Source organism: Pseudophryne corroboree, chromosome 4 (genome assembly GCF_028390025.1).
Source record: "Pseudophryne corroboree isolate aPseCor3 chromosome 4, aPseCor3.hap2, whole genome shotgun sequence".
NCBI lineage: Eukaryota > Metazoa > Chordata > Amphibia > Anura > Myobatrachidae > Pseudophryne > Pseudophryne corroboree.
The window spans coordinates 30,644,244-30,659,286 of NC_086447.1; the positions used below are offsets into that span (position 1 = coordinate 30,644,244).

Consider the following 15,043-nt stretch of genomic DNA (forward strand, 5'->3'; position numbering starts at 1 on the left):
AACTGTTTGAAAGATATTTATAGCCTGCGCTGTAGCACCATTGGTGGAAGATATTCAAACAAAATTGGCAAATTGCATGACATTCCCAATTCAAGATTTAGGCTCATCCATACTTAAGGTTTTTATGCACCATTGAACTGATATACAGTGGTATCAAAACTGAGAAAAGAAAAGACCTTCGATTTACTTGCATATGGCACCTCAGTGAACTTTGTAAAATGTATTTACAAATCTTTAATCAGGCAGTGGTGGAATCAAAAGTCATCTGCTAAGAAGGAATAATGATTTCTACAAAGATTTTAACATTTTCTATGGACCTTGTCATCTGAGCATATCTTAAGCAACAACTATAAGTGCGAAAACAGCACATAAGGAAAAGGATGCATTGGCCGGGAATCGAACCCGGGTCAACTGCTTGGAAGGCAGCTATGCTCACCACTATACCACCAATGCTTGAGCTCTTTTCGAATGCATATAGTGGCCAATATGGAAATCACAACAACTGTTTGAAAGATATTTATAGCCTGCGCTGTAGCACCATTGGTGGAAGATATTCAAACAAAATTGGCAAATTGCATGACATTCCCAATTCAAGATTTAGGCTCATCCATACTTAAGGTTTTTATGCACCATTGAACTGATATACAGTGGTATCAAAACTGAGAAAAGAAAAGACCTTTGATTTACTTGCATATGGCACCTCAGTGAACTTTGTAAAATGTATTTACAAATCTTTAATCAGGCAGTGGTGGAATCAAAAGTCATCTGCTAAGAAGGAATCATGATTTCTACAAAGATTTTAACATTTTCTATGGACCTTGTCATCTGAGCATATCTTAAGCAACAACTATAAGTGCGAAAACAGCACATAAGGAAAAGGATGCATTGGCCGGGAATCGAACCCGGGTCAACTGCTTGGAAGGCAGCTATGCTCACGACTATACCACCAATGCTTGAGCGCTTTTTCAATGCATATAGTGGCCAATATGGAAATCACAACAACTGTTTGAAAGATATTTATAGCCTGCGCTGTAGCACCATTGGTGGAAGATATTCAAACAAAATTGGCAAATTGCATGACATTCACAATTCAAGATTTAGGCTCATCCATACTTAAGGTTTTTATGCACCATTGAACTGATATACAGTGGTATAAAAACTGAGAATAGAAAAGACCTTCGTTTTACTTGCATATGGCACCTCAGTGAACTGTGTAAAATGTATTTACAAATCTTTAATCAGGCAGTGGTGGAATCAAAAGTCATCTGCTAAGAAGGAATCATGATTTCTACAAAGATTTTAACATTTTCTATGGACCTTGTCATCTGAGCATATCTTAAGCAACAACTATAAGTGCGAAAACAGCACATAAGGAAAAGGATGCTTTGGCCGGGAATCGAACCCGGGTCAACTGCTTGGAAGGCAGCTATGCTTACCACTATACCACCAATGCTTGAGCTCTTTTCAAATGCATATAGTGGCCAATATGGAAATCACAACAACTGTTTGAAAGATATTTATAGCCTGCGCTGTAGCACCATTGGTGGAAGATATTCAAACAAAATTGGCAAATTGCATGACATTCCCAATTCAAGATTTAGGCTCATCCATACTTAAGGTTTTTATGCACCATTGAACTGATATACAGTGGTATCAAAACTGAGAAAAGAAAAGACCTTTGATTTACTTGCATATGGCACCTCAGTGAACTTTGTAAAATGTATTTACAAATCTTTAATCAGGCAGTGGTGGAATCAAAAGTCATCTGCTAAGAAGGAATCATGATTTCTACAAAGATTTTAACATTTTCTATGGACCTTGTCATCTGAGCATATCTTAAGCAACAACTATAAGTGCGAAAACAGCACATAAGGAAAAGGATGCATTGGCCGGGAATCGAACCCGGGTCAACTGCTTGGAAGGCAGCTATGCTCACGACTATACCACCAATGCTTGAGCGCTTTTTCAATGCATATAGTGGCCAATATGGAAATCACAACAACTGTTTGAAAGATATTTATAGCCTGCGCTGTAGCACCATTGGTGGAAGATATTCAAACAAAATTGGCAAATTGCATGACATTCACAATTCAAGATTTAGGCTCATCCATACTTAAGGTTTTTATGCACCATTGAACTGATATACAGTGGTATAAAAACTGAGAATAGAAAAGACCTTCGTTTTACTTGCATATGGCACCTCAGTGAACTGTGTAAAATGTATTTACAAATCTTTAATCAGGCAGTGGTGGAATCAAAAGTCATCTGCTAAGAAGGAATCATGATTTCTACAAAGATTTTAACATTTTCTATGGACCTTGTCATCTGAGCATATCTTAAGCAACAACTATAAGTGCGAAAACAGCACATAAGGAAAAGGATGCTTTGGCCGGGAATCGAACCCGGGTCAACTGCTTGGAAGGCAGCTATGCTTACCACTATACCACCAATGCTTGAGCTCTTTTCGAATGCATATAGTGGCCAATATGGAAATCACAACAACTGTTTGAAATATATTTATAGCCTGCGCTGTAGCACCATTGGTGGAAGATATTCAAACAAAATTGGCAAATTGCATGACATTCCCAATTCAAGATTTAGGCTCATCCATACTTAAGGTTTTTATGCACCATTGAACTGATATACAGTGGTATCAAAACTGAGAAAAGAAAAGACCTTCGATTTACTTGCATATGGCACCTCAGTGAACTTTGTAAAATGTATTTACAAATCTTTAATCAGGCAGTGGTGGAATCAAAAGTCATCTGCTAAGAAGGAATAATGATTTCTACAAAGATTTTAACATTTTCTATGGACCTTGTCATCTGAGCATATCTTAAGCAACAACTATAAGTGCGAAAACAGCACATAAGGAAAAGGATGCATTGTCCGGGAATCGAACCCGGGTCAACTGCTAGAAAGGCAGCTATGCTCACCACTATACCACCAATGCTTGAGCTCTTTTCGAATACATATAGTGGCCAATATGGAAATCACAACAACTGTTTGAAAGATATTTATAGCCTGCGCTGTAGCACCATTGGTGGAAGATATTCAAACAAAATTGGAAAATTGCATGACATTCACAATTCAAGATTTAGGCTCATCCATACTTAAGGTTTTTATGCACCATTGAACTGATATACAGTGGTATCAAAACTAAGAAAAGAAAAGACCTTTGATTTACTTGCATATGGCACCTCAGTGAACTTTGTAAAATATATTTACAAATCTTTAATCAGGCAGTGGTGGAATCAAAAGTCATCTGCTAAGAAGGAATCATGATTTCTACAAAGATTTTAACATTTTCTATGGACCTTGTCATCTGAGCATATCTTAAGCAACAACTATAAGTGCGAAAACAGCACATAAGGAAAAGGATGCATTGGCCGGGAATCGAACCCGGGTCAACTGCTTGGAAGGCAGCTATGCTCACCACTATACCACCAATGCTTGAGCGCTTTTTCAATGCATATAGTGGCCAATATGGAAATCACAACAACTGTTTGAAAGATATTTATAGCCTGCGCTGTAGCACCATTGGTGGAAGATATTCAAACAAAATTGGCAAATTGCATGACATTCACAATTCAAGATTTAGGCTCATCCATACTTAAGGTTTTTATGCACCATTGAACTGATATACAGTGGTATAAAAACTGAGAATAGAAAAGACCTTCGTTTTACTTGCATATGGCACCTCAGTGAACTGTGTAAAATGTATTTACAAATCTTTAATCAGGCAGTGGTGGAATCAAAAGTCATCTGCTAAGAAGGAATCATGATTTCTACAAAGATTTTAACATTTTCTATGGACCTTGTCATCTGAGCATATCTTAAGCAACAACTATAAGTGCGAAAACAGCACATAAGGAAAAGGATGCATTGGCCAGGAATCGAACCCGGGTCAACTGCTTGGAAGGCAGCTATGCTCACCACTATACCACCAATGCTTGAACTCTTTTCGAATGCATATAGTGGCCAATATGGAAATCACAACAACTGTTTGAAAGATATTTATAGCCTGCGCTGTAGCACCATTGGTGGAAGATATTCAAACAAAATTGGCAAATTGCATGACATTCACAATTCAAGATTTAGGCTCATCCATACTTAAGGTTTTTATGCACCATTGAACTGATATACAGTGGTATAAAAACTGAGAATAGAAAAGACCTTAGTTTTACTTGCATATGGCACCTCAGTGAACTGTGTAAAATGTATTTACAAATCTTTAATCAGGCAGTGGTGGAATCAAAAGTCATCTGCTAAGAAGGAATCATGATTTCTACAAAGATTTTAACATTTTCTATGGACCTTGTCATCTGAGCATATCTTAAGCAACAACTATAAGTGCGAAAACAGCACATAAGGAAAAGGATGCATTGTCCAGGAATCGAACCCGGGTCAACTGCTAGAAAGGCAGCTATGCTCACCACTATACCACCAATGCTTGAGCTCTTTTCGAATACATATAGTGGCCAATATGGAAATCACAACAACTGTTTGAAAGATATTTATAGCCTGCGCTGTAGCACCATTGGTGGAAGATATTCAAACAAAATTGGAAAATTGCATGACATTCACAATTCAAGATTTAGGCTCATCCATACTTAAGGTTTTTATGCACCATTGAACTGATATACAGTGGTATCAAAACTGAGAAAAGAAAAGACCTTCGATTTACTTGCATATGGCACCTCAGTGAACTTTGTAAAATGTATTTACAAATCTTTAATCAGGCAGTGGTGGAATCAAAAGTCATCTGCTAAGAAGGAATCATGATTTCTACAAAGATTTTAACATTTTCTATGGACCTTGTCATCTGAGCATATCTTCAGCAACAACTATAAGTGCAAAAACAGCACATAAGGAAAAGGATGCATTGGCCGGGAATCGAACCCGGGTCAACTGCTTGGAAGGCAGCTATGCTCACCACTATACTACCAATGCTTGAGCGCTTTTTCAATGCATATAGTGGCCAATATGGAAATCACAACAACTGTTTGAAAGATATTTATAGCCTGCGCTGTAGCACCATTGGTGGAAGATATTCAAACAAAATTGGCAAATTGCATGACATTCACAATTCAAGATTTAGGCTCATCCATACTTAAGGTTTTTATGCACCATTGAACTGATATACAGTGGTATAAAAACTGAGAATAGAAAAGACCTTCGTTTTACTTGCATATGGCACCTCAGTGAACTGTGTAAAATGTATTTACAAATCTTTAATCAGGCAGTGGTGGAATCAAAAGTCATCTGCTAAGAAGGAATCATGATTTCTACAAAGATTTTAACATTTTCTATGGACCTTGTCATCTGAGCATATCTTAAGCAACAACTATAAGTGCGAAAACAGCACATAAGGAAACGGATGCATTGGCCGGGAATCAAACCCGGGTCAACTGCTTGGAAGGCAGCTATGCTCACCACTATACCACCAATGCTTGAGCTCTTTTCGAATGCATATAGTGGCCAATATGGAAATCACAACAACTGTTTGAAAGATATTTATAGCCTGCGCTGTAGCACCATTGGTGGAAGATATTCAAACAAAATTGGAAAATTGCATGACATTCACAATTCAAGATTTAGGCTCATCCATACTTAAGGTTTTTATGCACCATTGAACTGATATACAGTGGTATCAAAACTGAGAAAAGAAAAGACCTTCGATTTACTTGCATATGGCACCTCAGTGAACTTTGTAAAATGTATTTACAAATCTTTAATCAGGCAGTGGTGGAATCAAAAGTCATCTGCTAAGAAGGAATCATGATTTCTACAAAGATTTTAACATTTTCTATGGACCTTGTCATCTGAGCATATCTTCAGCAACAACTATAAGTGCGAAAACAGCACATAAGGAAAAGGATGCATTGGCCGGGAATCGAACCCGGGTCAACTGCTTGGAAGGCAGCTATGCTCACCACTATACTACCAATGCTTGAGCGCTTTTTCAATGCATATAGTGGCCAATATGGAAATCACAACAACTGTTTGAAAGATATTTATAGCCTGCGCTGTAGCACCATTGGTGGAAGATATTCAAACAAAATTGGCAAATTGCATGACATTCACAATTCAAGATTTAGGCTCATCCATACTTAAGGTTTTTATGCACCATTGAACTGATATACAGTGGTATAAAAACTGAGAATAGAAAAGACCTTCGTTTTACTTGCATATGGCACCTCAGTGAACTGTGTAAAATGTATTTACAAATCTTTAATCAGGCAGTGGTGGAATCAAAAGTCATCTGCTAAGAAGGAATCATGATTTCTACAAAGATTTTAACATTTTCTATGGACCTTGTCATCTGAGCATATCTTAAGCAACAACTATAAGTGCGAAAACAGCACATAAGGAAAAGGATGCATTGGCCGGGAATCGAACCCGGGTCAACTGCTTGGAAGGCAGCTATGCTCACCACTATACCACCAATGCTTGAGCTCTTTTCAAATGCATATAGTGGCCAATATGGAAATCACAACAACTGTTTGAAAGATATTTATAGCCTGCGCTGTAGCACCATTGGTGGAAGATATTCAAACAAAATTGGCAAATTGCATGACATTCACAATTCAAGATTTAGGCTCATCCATACTTAAGGTTTTTATGCACCAATGAACTTACATACAGTGGTATCAAAACTGAGAAAAGAAAAGACCTTCGATTTACTTGCATATGGCACCTCAGTGAACTTTGTAAAATGTATTTACAAATCTTTAATCAGGCAGTGGTGGAATCAAAAGTCATCTGCTAAGAAGGAATCATGATTTCTACAAAGATTTTAACATTTTCTATGGACCTTGTCATCTGAGCATATCTTAAGCAACAACTATAAGTGCGAAAACAGCACATAAGGAAAAGGATGCATTGGCCGGGAATCGAACCCGGGTCAACTGCTTGGAAGGCAGCTATGCTCACCACTATACCACCAATGCTTGAGCGCCTTTTCAATGCATATAGTGGCCAATATGGAAATCACAACAACTGTTTGAAAGATATTTATAGCCTGCGCTGTAGCACCATTGGTGGAAGATATTCAAACAAAATTGGCAAATTGCATGACATTCACAATTCAAGATTTAGGCTCATCCATACTTAAGGTTTTTATGCACCATTGAACTGATATACAGTGGTATAAAAACTGAGAATAGAAAAGACCTTCGTTTTACTTGCATATGGCACCTCAGTGAACTGTGTAAAATGTATTTACAAATCTTTAATCAGGCAGTGGTGGAATCAAAAGTCATCTGCTAAGAAGGAATCATGATTTCTACAAAGATTTTAACATTTTCTATGGACCTTGTCATCCGAGCATATCTTAAGCAACAACTATAAGTGCGAAAACAGCACATAAGGAAAAGGATGCATTGGCCGGGAATCGAACCCGGGTCAACTGCTTGGAAGGCAGCTATGCTCACCACTATACCACCAATGCTTGAGCTCTTTTTGAATGCATATAGTGGCCAATATGGAAATCACAACAACTGTTTGAAAGATATTTATAGTCTGCGCTGTAGCACCATTGGTGGAAGATATTCAAACAAAATTGGCAAATTGCATGACATTCCCAATTCAAGATTTAGGCTCATCCATACTTAAGGTTTTTATGCACCATTGAACTGATATACAGTGGTATCAAAACTGAGAAAAGAAAAGACCTTCGATTTACTTGCATATGGCACCTCAGTGAACTTTGTAAAATGTATTTACAAATCTTTAATCAGGCAGTGGTGGAATCAAAAGTCATCTGCTAAGAAGGAATAATGATTTCTACAAAGATTTTAACATTTTCTATGGACCTTGTCATCTGAGCATATCTTAAGCAACAACTATAAGTGCGAAAACGGCACATAAGGAAAAGGATGCATTGGCCGGGAATCGAAGCCGGGTCAACTGCTTGGAAGGCAGCTATGCTCACCACTATACCACCAATGCTTGAGCTCTTTTTGAATGCATATAGTGGCCAATATGGAAATCACAACAACTGTTTGAAAGATATTTATAGCCTGCGCTGTAGCACCATTGGTGGAAGATATTCAAACAAAATTGGAAAATTGCATGACATTCACAATTCAAGATTTAGGCTCATCCATACTTAAGGTTTTTATGCACCATTGAACTGATATACAGTGGTATCAAAACTGAGAAAAGAAAAGACCTTTGATTTACTTGCATATGGCACCTCAGTGAACTTTGTAAAATGTATTTACAAATCTTTAATCAGGCAGTGGTGGAATCAAAAGTCATCTGCTAAGAAGGAATCATGATTTCTACAAAGATTTTAACATTTTCTATGGACCTTGTCATCTGAGCATATCTTAAGCAACAACTATAAGTGCGAAAACAGCACATAAGGAAAAGGATGCATTGGCCGGGAATCGAACCCGGGTCAACTGCTTGGAAGGCAGCTATGCTCACCACTATACCACCAATGCTTGAGCGCTTTTTCAATGCATATAGTGGCCAATATGGAAATCACAACAACTGTTTGAAAGATATTTATAGCCTGCGCTGTAGCACCATTGGTGGAAGATATTCAAACAAAATTGGCAAATTGCATGACATTCCCAATTCAAGATTTAGGCTCATCCATACTTAAGGTTTTTATGCACCATTGAACTGATATACAGTGGTATCAAAACTGAGAAAAGAAAAGACCTTTGATTTACTTGCATATGGCACCTCAGTGAACTTTGTAAAATGTATTTACAAATCTTTAATCAGGCAGTGGTGGAATCAAAAGTCATCTGCTAAGAAGGAATCATGATTTCTACAAAGATTTTAACATTTTCTATGGACCTTGTCATCTGAGCATATCTTAAGCAACAACTATAAGTGCGAAAACAGCACATAAGGAAAAGGATGCATTGGCCGGGAATCGAACCCGGGTCAACTGCTTGGAAGGCAGCTATGCTCACGACTATACCACCAATGCTTGAGCGCTTTTTTAATGCATATAGTGGCCAATATGGAAATCACAACAACTGTTTGAAAGATATTTATAGCCTGCGCTGTAGCACCATTGGTGGAAGATATTCAAACAAAATTGGCAAATTGCATAACATTCACAATTCAAGATTTAGGCTCATCCATACTTAAGGTTTTTATGCACCATTGAACTGATATACAGTGGTATAAAAACTGAGAATAGAAAAGACCTTCGTTTTACTTGCATATGGCACCTCAGTGAACTGTGTAAAATGTATTTACAAATCTTTAATCAGGCAGTGGTGGAATCAAAAGTCATCTGCTAAGAAGGAATCATGATTTCTACAAAGATTTTAACATTTTCTATGGACCTTGTCATCTGAGCATATCTTAAGCAACAACTATAAGTGCGAAAACAGCACATAAGGAAAAGGATGCTTTGGCCGGGAATCGAACCCGGGTCAACTGCTTGGAAAGCAGCTATGCTCACCACTATACCACCAATGCTTGAGCTCTTTTCGAATGCATATAGTGGCCAATATGGAAATCACAACAACTGTTTGAAAGATATTTATAGCCTGCGCTGTAGCACCATTGGTGGAAGATATTCAAACAAAATTGGCAAATTGCATGACATTCCCAATTCAAGATTTAGGCTCATCCATACTTAAGGTTTTTATGCACCATTGAACTGATATACAGTGGTATCAAAACTGAGAAAAGAAAAGACCTTCGATTTACTTGCATATGGCACCTCAGTGAACTTTGTAAAATGTATTTACAAATCTTTAATCAGGCAGTGGTGGAATCAAAAGTCATCTGCTAAGAAGGAATCATGATTTCTACAAAGATTTTAACATTTTCTATGGACCTTGTCATCTGAGCATATCTTAAGCAACAACTATAAGTGCGAAAACAGCACATAAGGAAACGGATGCATTGGCCGGGAATCAAACCCGGGTCAACTGCTTGGAAGGCAGCTATGCTCACCACTATACCACCAATGCTTGAGCTCTTTTCGAATGCATATAGTGGCCAATATGGAAATCACAACAACTGTTTGAAAGATATTTATAGCCTGCGCTGTAGCACCATTGGTGGAAGATATTCAAACAAAATTGGCAAATTGCATGACATTCCCAATTCAAGATTTAGGCTCATCCATACTTAAGGTTTTTATGCACCATTGAACTGATATACAGTGGTATCAAAACTGAGAAAAGAAAAGACCTTCGATTTACTTGCATATGGCACCTCAGTGAACTTTGTAAAATGTATTTACAAATCTTTAATCAGGCAGTGGTGGAATCAAAAGTCATCTGCTAAGAAGGAATAATGATTTCTACAAAGATTTTAACATTTTCTATGGACCTTGTCATCTGAGCATATCTTAAGCAACAACTATAAGTGCGAAAACAGCACATAAGGAAAAGGATGCATTGGCCGGGAATCGAACCCGGGTCAACTGCTTGGAAGGCAGCTATGCTCACCACTATACCACCAATGCTTGAGCTCTTTTCAAATGCATATAGTGGCCAATATGGAAATCACAACAACTGTTTGAAAGATATTTATAGCCTGCGCTGTAGCACCATTGGTGGAAGATATTCAAACAAAATTGGCAAATTGCATGACATTCACAATTCAAGATTTAGGCTCATCCATACTTAAGGTTTTTATGCACCAATGAACTTACATACAGTGGTATCAAAACTGAGAAAAGAAAAGACCTTCGATTTACTTGCATATGGCACCTCAGTGAACTTTGTAAAATGTATTTACAAATCTTTAATCAGGCAGTGGTGGAATCAAAAGTCATCTGCTAAGAAGGAATCATGATTTCTACAAAGATTTTAACATTTTCTATGGACCTTGTCATCTGAGCATATCTTAAGCAACAACTATAAGTGCGAAAACAGCACATAAGGAAAAGGATGCATTGGCCGGGAATCGAACCCGGGTCAACTGCTTGGAAGGCAGCTATGCTCACCACTATACCACCAATGCTTGAGCGCCTTTTCAGTGCATATAGTGGCCAATATGGAAATCACAACAACTGTTTGAAAGATATTTATAGCCTGCGCTGTAGCACCATTGGTGGAAGATATTCAAACAAAATTGGCAAATTGCATGACATTCACAATTCAAGATTTAGGCTCATCCATACTTAAGGTTTTTATGCACCATTGAACTGATATACAGTGGTATAAAAACTGAGAATAGAAAAGACCTTCGTTTTACTTGCATATGGCACCTCAGTGAACTGTGTAAAATGTATTTACAAATCTTTAATCAGGCAGTGGTGGAATCAAAAGTCATCTGCTAAGAAGGAATCATGATTTCTACAAAGATTTTAACATTTTCTATGGACCTTGTCATCCGAGCATATCTTAAGCAACAACTATAAGTGCGAAAACAGCACATAAGGAAAAGGATGCATTGGCCGGGAATCGAACCCGGGTCAACTGCTTGGAAGGCAGCTATGCTCACCACTATACCACCAATGCTTGAGCTCTTTTTGAATGCATATAGTGGCCAATATGGAAATCACAACAACTGTTTGAAAGATATTTATAGTCTGCGCTGTAGCACCATTGGTGGAAGATATTCAAACAAAATTGGCAAATTGCATGACATTCCCAATTCAAGATTTAGGCTCATCCATACTTAAGGTTTTTATGCACCATTGAACTGATATACAGTGGTATCAAAACTGAGAAAAGAAAAGACCTTCGATTTACTTGCATATGGCACCTCAGTGAACTTTGTAAAATGTATTTACAAATCTTTAATCAGGCAGTGGTGGAATCAAAAGTCATCTGCTAAGAAGGAATAATGATTTCTACAAAGATTTTAACATTTTCTATGGACCTTGTCATCTGAGCATATCTTAAGCAACAACTATAAGTGCGAAAACGGCACATAAGGAAAAGGATGCATTGGCCGGGAATCGAAGCCGGGTCAACTGCTTGGAAGGCAGCTATGCTCACCACTATACCACCAATGCTTGAGCTCTTTTTGAATGCATATAGTGGCCAATATGGAAATCACAACAACTGTTTGAAAGATATTTATAGCCTGCGCTGTAGCACCATTGGTGGAAGATATTCAAACAAAATTGGAAAATTGCATGACATTCACAATTCAAGATTTAGGCTCATCCATACTTAAGGTTTTTATGCACCATTGAACTGATATACAGTGGTATCAAAACTGAGAAAAGAAAAGACCTTTGATTTACTTGCATATGGCACCTCAGTGAACTTTGTAAAATGTATTTACAAATCTTTAATCAGGCAGTGGTGGAATCAAAAGTCATCTGCTAAGAAGGAATCATGATTTCTACAAAGATTTTAACATTTTCTATGGACCTTGTCATCTGAGCATATCTTAAGCAACAACTATAAGTGCGAAAACAGCACATAAGGAAAAGGATGCATTGGCCGGGAATCGAACCCGGGTCAACTGCTTGGAAGGCAGCTATGCTCACCACTATACCACCAATGCTTGAGCGCTTTTTCAATGCATATAGTGGCCAATATGGAAATCACAACAACTGTTTGAAAGATATTTATAGCCTGCGCTGTAGCACCATTGGTGGAAGATATTCAAACAAAATTGGCAAATTGCATGACATTCCCAATTCAAGATTTAGGCTCATCCATACTTAAGGTTTTTATGCACCATTGAACTGATATACAGTGGTATCAAAACTGAGAAAAGAAAAGACCTTTGATTTACTTGCATATGGCACCTCAGTGAACTTTGTAAAATGTATTTACAAATCTTTAATCAGGCAGTGGTGGAATCAAAAGTCATCTGCTAAGAAGGAATCATGATTTCTACAAAGATTTTAACATTTTCTATGGACCTTGTCATCTGAGCATATCTTAAGCAACAACTATAAGTGCGAAAACAGCACATAAGGAAAAGGATGCATTGGCCGGGAATCGAACCCGGGTCAACTGCTTGGAAGGCAGCTATGCTCACGACTATACCACCAATGCTTGAGCGCTTTTTTAATGCATATAGTGGCCAATATGGAAATCACAACAACTGTTTGAAAGATATTTATAGCCTGCGCTGTAGCACCATTGGTGGAAGATATTCAAACAAAATTGGCAAATTGCATAACATTCACAATTCAAGATTTAGGCTCATCCATACTTAAGGTTTTTATGCACCATTGAACTGATATACAGTGGTATAAAAACTGAGAATAGAAAAGACCTTCGTTTTACTTGCATATGGCACCTCAGTGAACTGTGTAAAATGTATTTACAAATCTTTAATCAGGCAGTGGTGGAATCAAAAGTCATCTGCTAAGAAGGAATCATGATTTCTACAAAGATTTTAACATTTTCTATGGACCTTGTCATCTGAGCATATCTTAAGCAACAACTATAAGTGCGAAAACAGCACATAAGGAAAAGGATGCTTTGGCCGGGAATCGAACCCGGGTCAACTGCTTGGAAAGCAGCTATGCTCACCACTATACCACCAATGCTTGAGCTCTTTTCGAATGCATATAGTGGCCAATATGGAAATCACAACAACTGTTTGAAAGATATTTATAGCCTGCGCTGTAGCACCATTGGTGGAAGATATTCAAACAAAATTGGCAAATTGCATGACATTCCCAATTCAAGATTTAGGCTCATCCATACTTAAGGTTTTTATGCACCATTGAACTGATATACAGTGGTATCAAAACTGAGAAAAGAAAAGACCTTCGATTTACTTGCATATGGCACCTCAGTGAACTTTGTAAAATGTATTTACAAATCTTTAATCAGGCAGTGGTGGAATCAAAAGTCATCTGCTAAGAAGGAATAATGATTTCTACAAAGATTTTAATATTTTCTATGGACCTTGTCATCTGAGCATATCTTAAGCAACAACTATAAGTGCGAAAACAGCACATAAGGAAAAGGATGCATTGGCCGGGAATCGAACCCGGGTCAACTGCTTGGAAGGCAGCTATGCTCACCACTATACCACCAATGCTTGAGCTCTTTTCGAATGCATATAGTGGCCAATATGGAAATCACAACAACTGTTTGAAAGATATTTATAGCCTGCGCTGTAGCACCATTGGTGGAAGATATTCAAACAAAATTGGCAAATTGCATGACATTCCCAATTCAAGATTTAGGCTCATCCATACTTAAGGTTTTTATGCACCATTGAACTGATATACAGTGGTATCAAAACTGAGAAAAGAAAAGACCTTTGATTTACTTGCATATGGCACCTCAGTGAACTTTGTAAAATGTATTTACAAATCTTTAATCAGGCAGTGGTGGAATCAAAAGTCATCTGCTAAGAAGGAATCATGATTTCTACAAAGATTTTAACATTTTCTATGGACCTTGTCATCTGAGCATATCTTAAGCAACAACTATAAGTGCGAAAACAGCACATAAGGAAAAGGATGCATTGGCCGGGAATCGAACCCGGGTCAACTGCTTGGAAGGCAGCTATGCTCACGACTATACCACCAATGCTTGAGCGCTTTTTCAATGCATATAGTGGCCAATATGGAAATCACAACAACTGTTTGAAAGATATTTATAGCCTGCGCTGTAGCACCATTGGTGGAAGATATTCAAACAAAATTGGCAAATTGCATGACATTCACAATTCAAGATTTAGGCTCATCCATACTTAAGGTTTTTATGCACCATTGAACTGATATACAGTGGTATAAAAACTGAGAATAGAAAAGACCTTCGTTTTACTTGCATATGGCACCTCAGTGAACTGTGTAAAATGTATTTACAAATCTTTAATCAGGCAGTGGTGGAATCAAAAGTCATCTGCTAAGAAGGAATCATGATTTCTACAAAGATTTTAACATTTTCTATGGACCTTGTCATCTGAGCATATCTTAAGCAACAACTATAAGTGCGAAAACAGCACATAAGGAAAAGGATGCTTTGGCCGGGAATCGAACCCGGGTCAACTGCTTGGAAAGTAGCTATGCTTACCACTATACCACCAATGCTTGAGCTCTTTTCGAATGCATATAGTGGCCAATATGGAAATCACAACAACTGTTTGAAATATATTTATAGCCTGCGCTGTAGCACCATTG

General features: G+C 37.8%; 28 non-coding genes across 28 annotated transcripts; all 28 read right to left on the reverse strand.

Annotated features, from left to right (window-relative positions):
- Positions 1–381: 381 nt before the first annotated feature.
- Positions 382–453, reverse strand: TRNAG-UCC (transfer RNA glycine (anticodon UCC)). The gene has a single exon. It is a non-coding gene; the product is annotated as a tRNA-Gly (tRNA).
- A 428-nt stretch (positions 454–881) lies between these two features.
- TRNAG-UCC (transfer RNA glycine (anticodon UCC)) lies at positions 882–953 on the reverse strand. Its single transcript has one exon. It is a non-coding gene; the product is annotated as a tRNA-Gly (tRNA).
- A 428-nt stretch (positions 954–1,381) lies between these two features.
- TRNAG-UCC (transfer RNA glycine (anticodon UCC)) lies at positions 1,382–1,453 on the reverse strand. Its single transcript has one exon. It is a non-coding gene; the product is annotated as a tRNA-Gly (tRNA).
- A 428-nt stretch (positions 1,454–1,881) lies between these two features.
- On the reverse strand, positions 1,882–1,953 carry TRNAG-UCC (transfer RNA glycine (anticodon UCC)). Its single transcript has one exon. It is a non-coding gene; the product is annotated as a tRNA-Gly (tRNA).
- A 428-nt stretch (positions 1,954–2,381) lies between these two features.
- On the reverse strand, positions 2,382–2,453 carry TRNAG-UCC (transfer RNA glycine (anticodon UCC)). Its single transcript has one exon. It is a non-coding gene; the product is annotated as a tRNA-Gly (tRNA).
- A 428-nt stretch (positions 2,454–2,881) lies between these two features.
- Positions 2,882–2,953, reverse strand: TRNAE-UUC (transfer RNA glutamic acid (anticodon UUC)). Its single transcript has one exon. It is a non-coding gene; the product is annotated as a tRNA-Glu (tRNA).
- Positions 2,954–3,381: 428 nt separating this feature from the next.
- On the reverse strand, positions 3,382–3,453 carry TRNAG-UCC (transfer RNA glycine (anticodon UCC)). Its single transcript has one exon. It is a non-coding gene; the product is annotated as a tRNA-Gly (tRNA).
- A 428-nt stretch (positions 3,454–3,881) lies between these two features.
- TRNAG-UCC (transfer RNA glycine (anticodon UCC)) lies at positions 3,882–3,953 on the reverse strand. Its single transcript has one exon. It is a non-coding gene; the product is annotated as a tRNA-Gly (tRNA).
- A 928-nt stretch (positions 3,954–4,881) lies between these two features.
- TRNAG-UCC (transfer RNA glycine (anticodon UCC)) lies at positions 4,882–4,953 on the reverse strand. Its single transcript has one exon. It is a non-coding gene; the product is annotated as a tRNA-Gly (tRNA).
- A 428-nt stretch (positions 4,954–5,381) lies between these two features.
- Positions 5,382–5,453, reverse strand: TRNAG-UCC (transfer RNA glycine (anticodon UCC)). The gene has a single exon. It is a non-coding gene; the product is annotated as a tRNA-Gly (tRNA).
- Positions 5,454–5,881: 428 nt separating this feature from the next.
- On the reverse strand, positions 5,882–5,953 carry TRNAG-UCC (transfer RNA glycine (anticodon UCC)). Its single transcript has one exon. It is a non-coding gene; the product is annotated as a tRNA-Gly (tRNA).
- A 428-nt stretch (positions 5,954–6,381) lies between these two features.
- On the reverse strand, positions 6,382–6,453 carry TRNAG-UCC (transfer RNA glycine (anticodon UCC)). Its single transcript has one exon. It is a non-coding gene; the product is annotated as a tRNA-Gly (tRNA).
- Positions 6,454–6,881: 428 nt separating this feature from the next.
- TRNAG-UCC (transfer RNA glycine (anticodon UCC)) lies at positions 6,882–6,953 on the reverse strand. The gene has a single exon. It is a non-coding gene; the product is annotated as a tRNA-Gly (tRNA).
- A 428-nt stretch (positions 6,954–7,381) lies between these two features.
- Positions 7,382–7,453, reverse strand: TRNAG-UCC (transfer RNA glycine (anticodon UCC)). The gene has a single exon. It is a non-coding gene; the product is annotated as a tRNA-Gly (tRNA).
- A 428-nt stretch (positions 7,454–7,881) lies between these two features.
- TRNAG-UCC (transfer RNA glycine (anticodon UCC)) lies at positions 7,882–7,953 on the reverse strand. Its single transcript has one exon. It is a non-coding gene; the product is annotated as a tRNA-Gly (tRNA).
- A 428-nt stretch (positions 7,954–8,381) lies between these two features.
- TRNAG-UCC (transfer RNA glycine (anticodon UCC)) lies at positions 8,382–8,453 on the reverse strand. The gene has a single exon. It is a non-coding gene; the product is annotated as a tRNA-Gly (tRNA).
- Positions 8,454–8,881: 428 nt separating this feature from the next.
- Positions 8,882–8,953, reverse strand: TRNAG-UCC (transfer RNA glycine (anticodon UCC)). The gene has a single exon. It is a non-coding gene; the product is annotated as a tRNA-Gly (tRNA).
- Positions 8,954–9,381: 428 nt separating this feature from the next.
- Positions 9,382–9,453, reverse strand: TRNAG-UCC (transfer RNA glycine (anticodon UCC)). The gene has a single exon. It is a non-coding gene; the product is annotated as a tRNA-Gly (tRNA).
- A 428-nt stretch (positions 9,454–9,881) lies between these two features.
- Positions 9,882–9,953, reverse strand: TRNAG-UCC (transfer RNA glycine (anticodon UCC)). The gene has a single exon. It is a non-coding gene; the product is annotated as a tRNA-Gly (tRNA).
- Positions 9,954–10,381: 428 nt separating this feature from the next.
- TRNAG-UCC (transfer RNA glycine (anticodon UCC)) lies at positions 10,382–10,453 on the reverse strand. The gene has a single exon. It is a non-coding gene; the product is annotated as a tRNA-Gly (tRNA).
- Positions 10,454–10,881: 428 nt separating this feature from the next.
- Positions 10,882–10,953, reverse strand: TRNAG-UCC (transfer RNA glycine (anticodon UCC)). The gene has a single exon. It is a non-coding gene; the product is annotated as a tRNA-Gly (tRNA).
- A 428-nt stretch (positions 10,954–11,381) lies between these two features.
- On the reverse strand, positions 11,382–11,453 carry TRNAG-UCC (transfer RNA glycine (anticodon UCC)). Its single transcript has one exon. It is a non-coding gene; the product is annotated as a tRNA-Gly (tRNA).
- Positions 11,454–11,881: 428 nt separating this feature from the next.
- Positions 11,882–11,953, reverse strand: TRNAG-UCC (transfer RNA glycine (anticodon UCC)). The gene has a single exon. It is a non-coding gene; the product is annotated as a tRNA-Gly (tRNA).
- Positions 11,954–12,381: 428 nt separating this feature from the next.
- On the reverse strand, positions 12,382–12,453 carry TRNAG-UCC (transfer RNA glycine (anticodon UCC)). The gene has a single exon. It is a non-coding gene; the product is annotated as a tRNA-Gly (tRNA).
- Positions 12,454–12,881: 428 nt separating this feature from the next.
- Positions 12,882–12,953, reverse strand: TRNAG-UCC (transfer RNA glycine (anticodon UCC)). Its single transcript has one exon. It is a non-coding gene; the product is annotated as a tRNA-Gly (tRNA).
- A 428-nt stretch (positions 12,954–13,381) lies between these two features.
- On the reverse strand, positions 13,382–13,453 carry TRNAG-UCC (transfer RNA glycine (anticodon UCC)). Its single transcript has one exon. It is a non-coding gene; the product is annotated as a tRNA-Gly (tRNA).
- A 428-nt stretch (positions 13,454–13,881) lies between these two features.
- On the reverse strand, positions 13,882–13,953 carry TRNAG-UCC (transfer RNA glycine (anticodon UCC)). Its single transcript has one exon. It is a non-coding gene; the product is annotated as a tRNA-Gly (tRNA).
- Positions 13,954–14,381: 428 nt separating this feature from the next.
- TRNAG-UCC (transfer RNA glycine (anticodon UCC)) lies at positions 14,382–14,453 on the reverse strand. The gene has a single exon. It is a non-coding gene; the product is annotated as a tRNA-Gly (tRNA).
- Between the last annotated feature and the right edge of the window lie 590 nt (positions 14,454–15,043).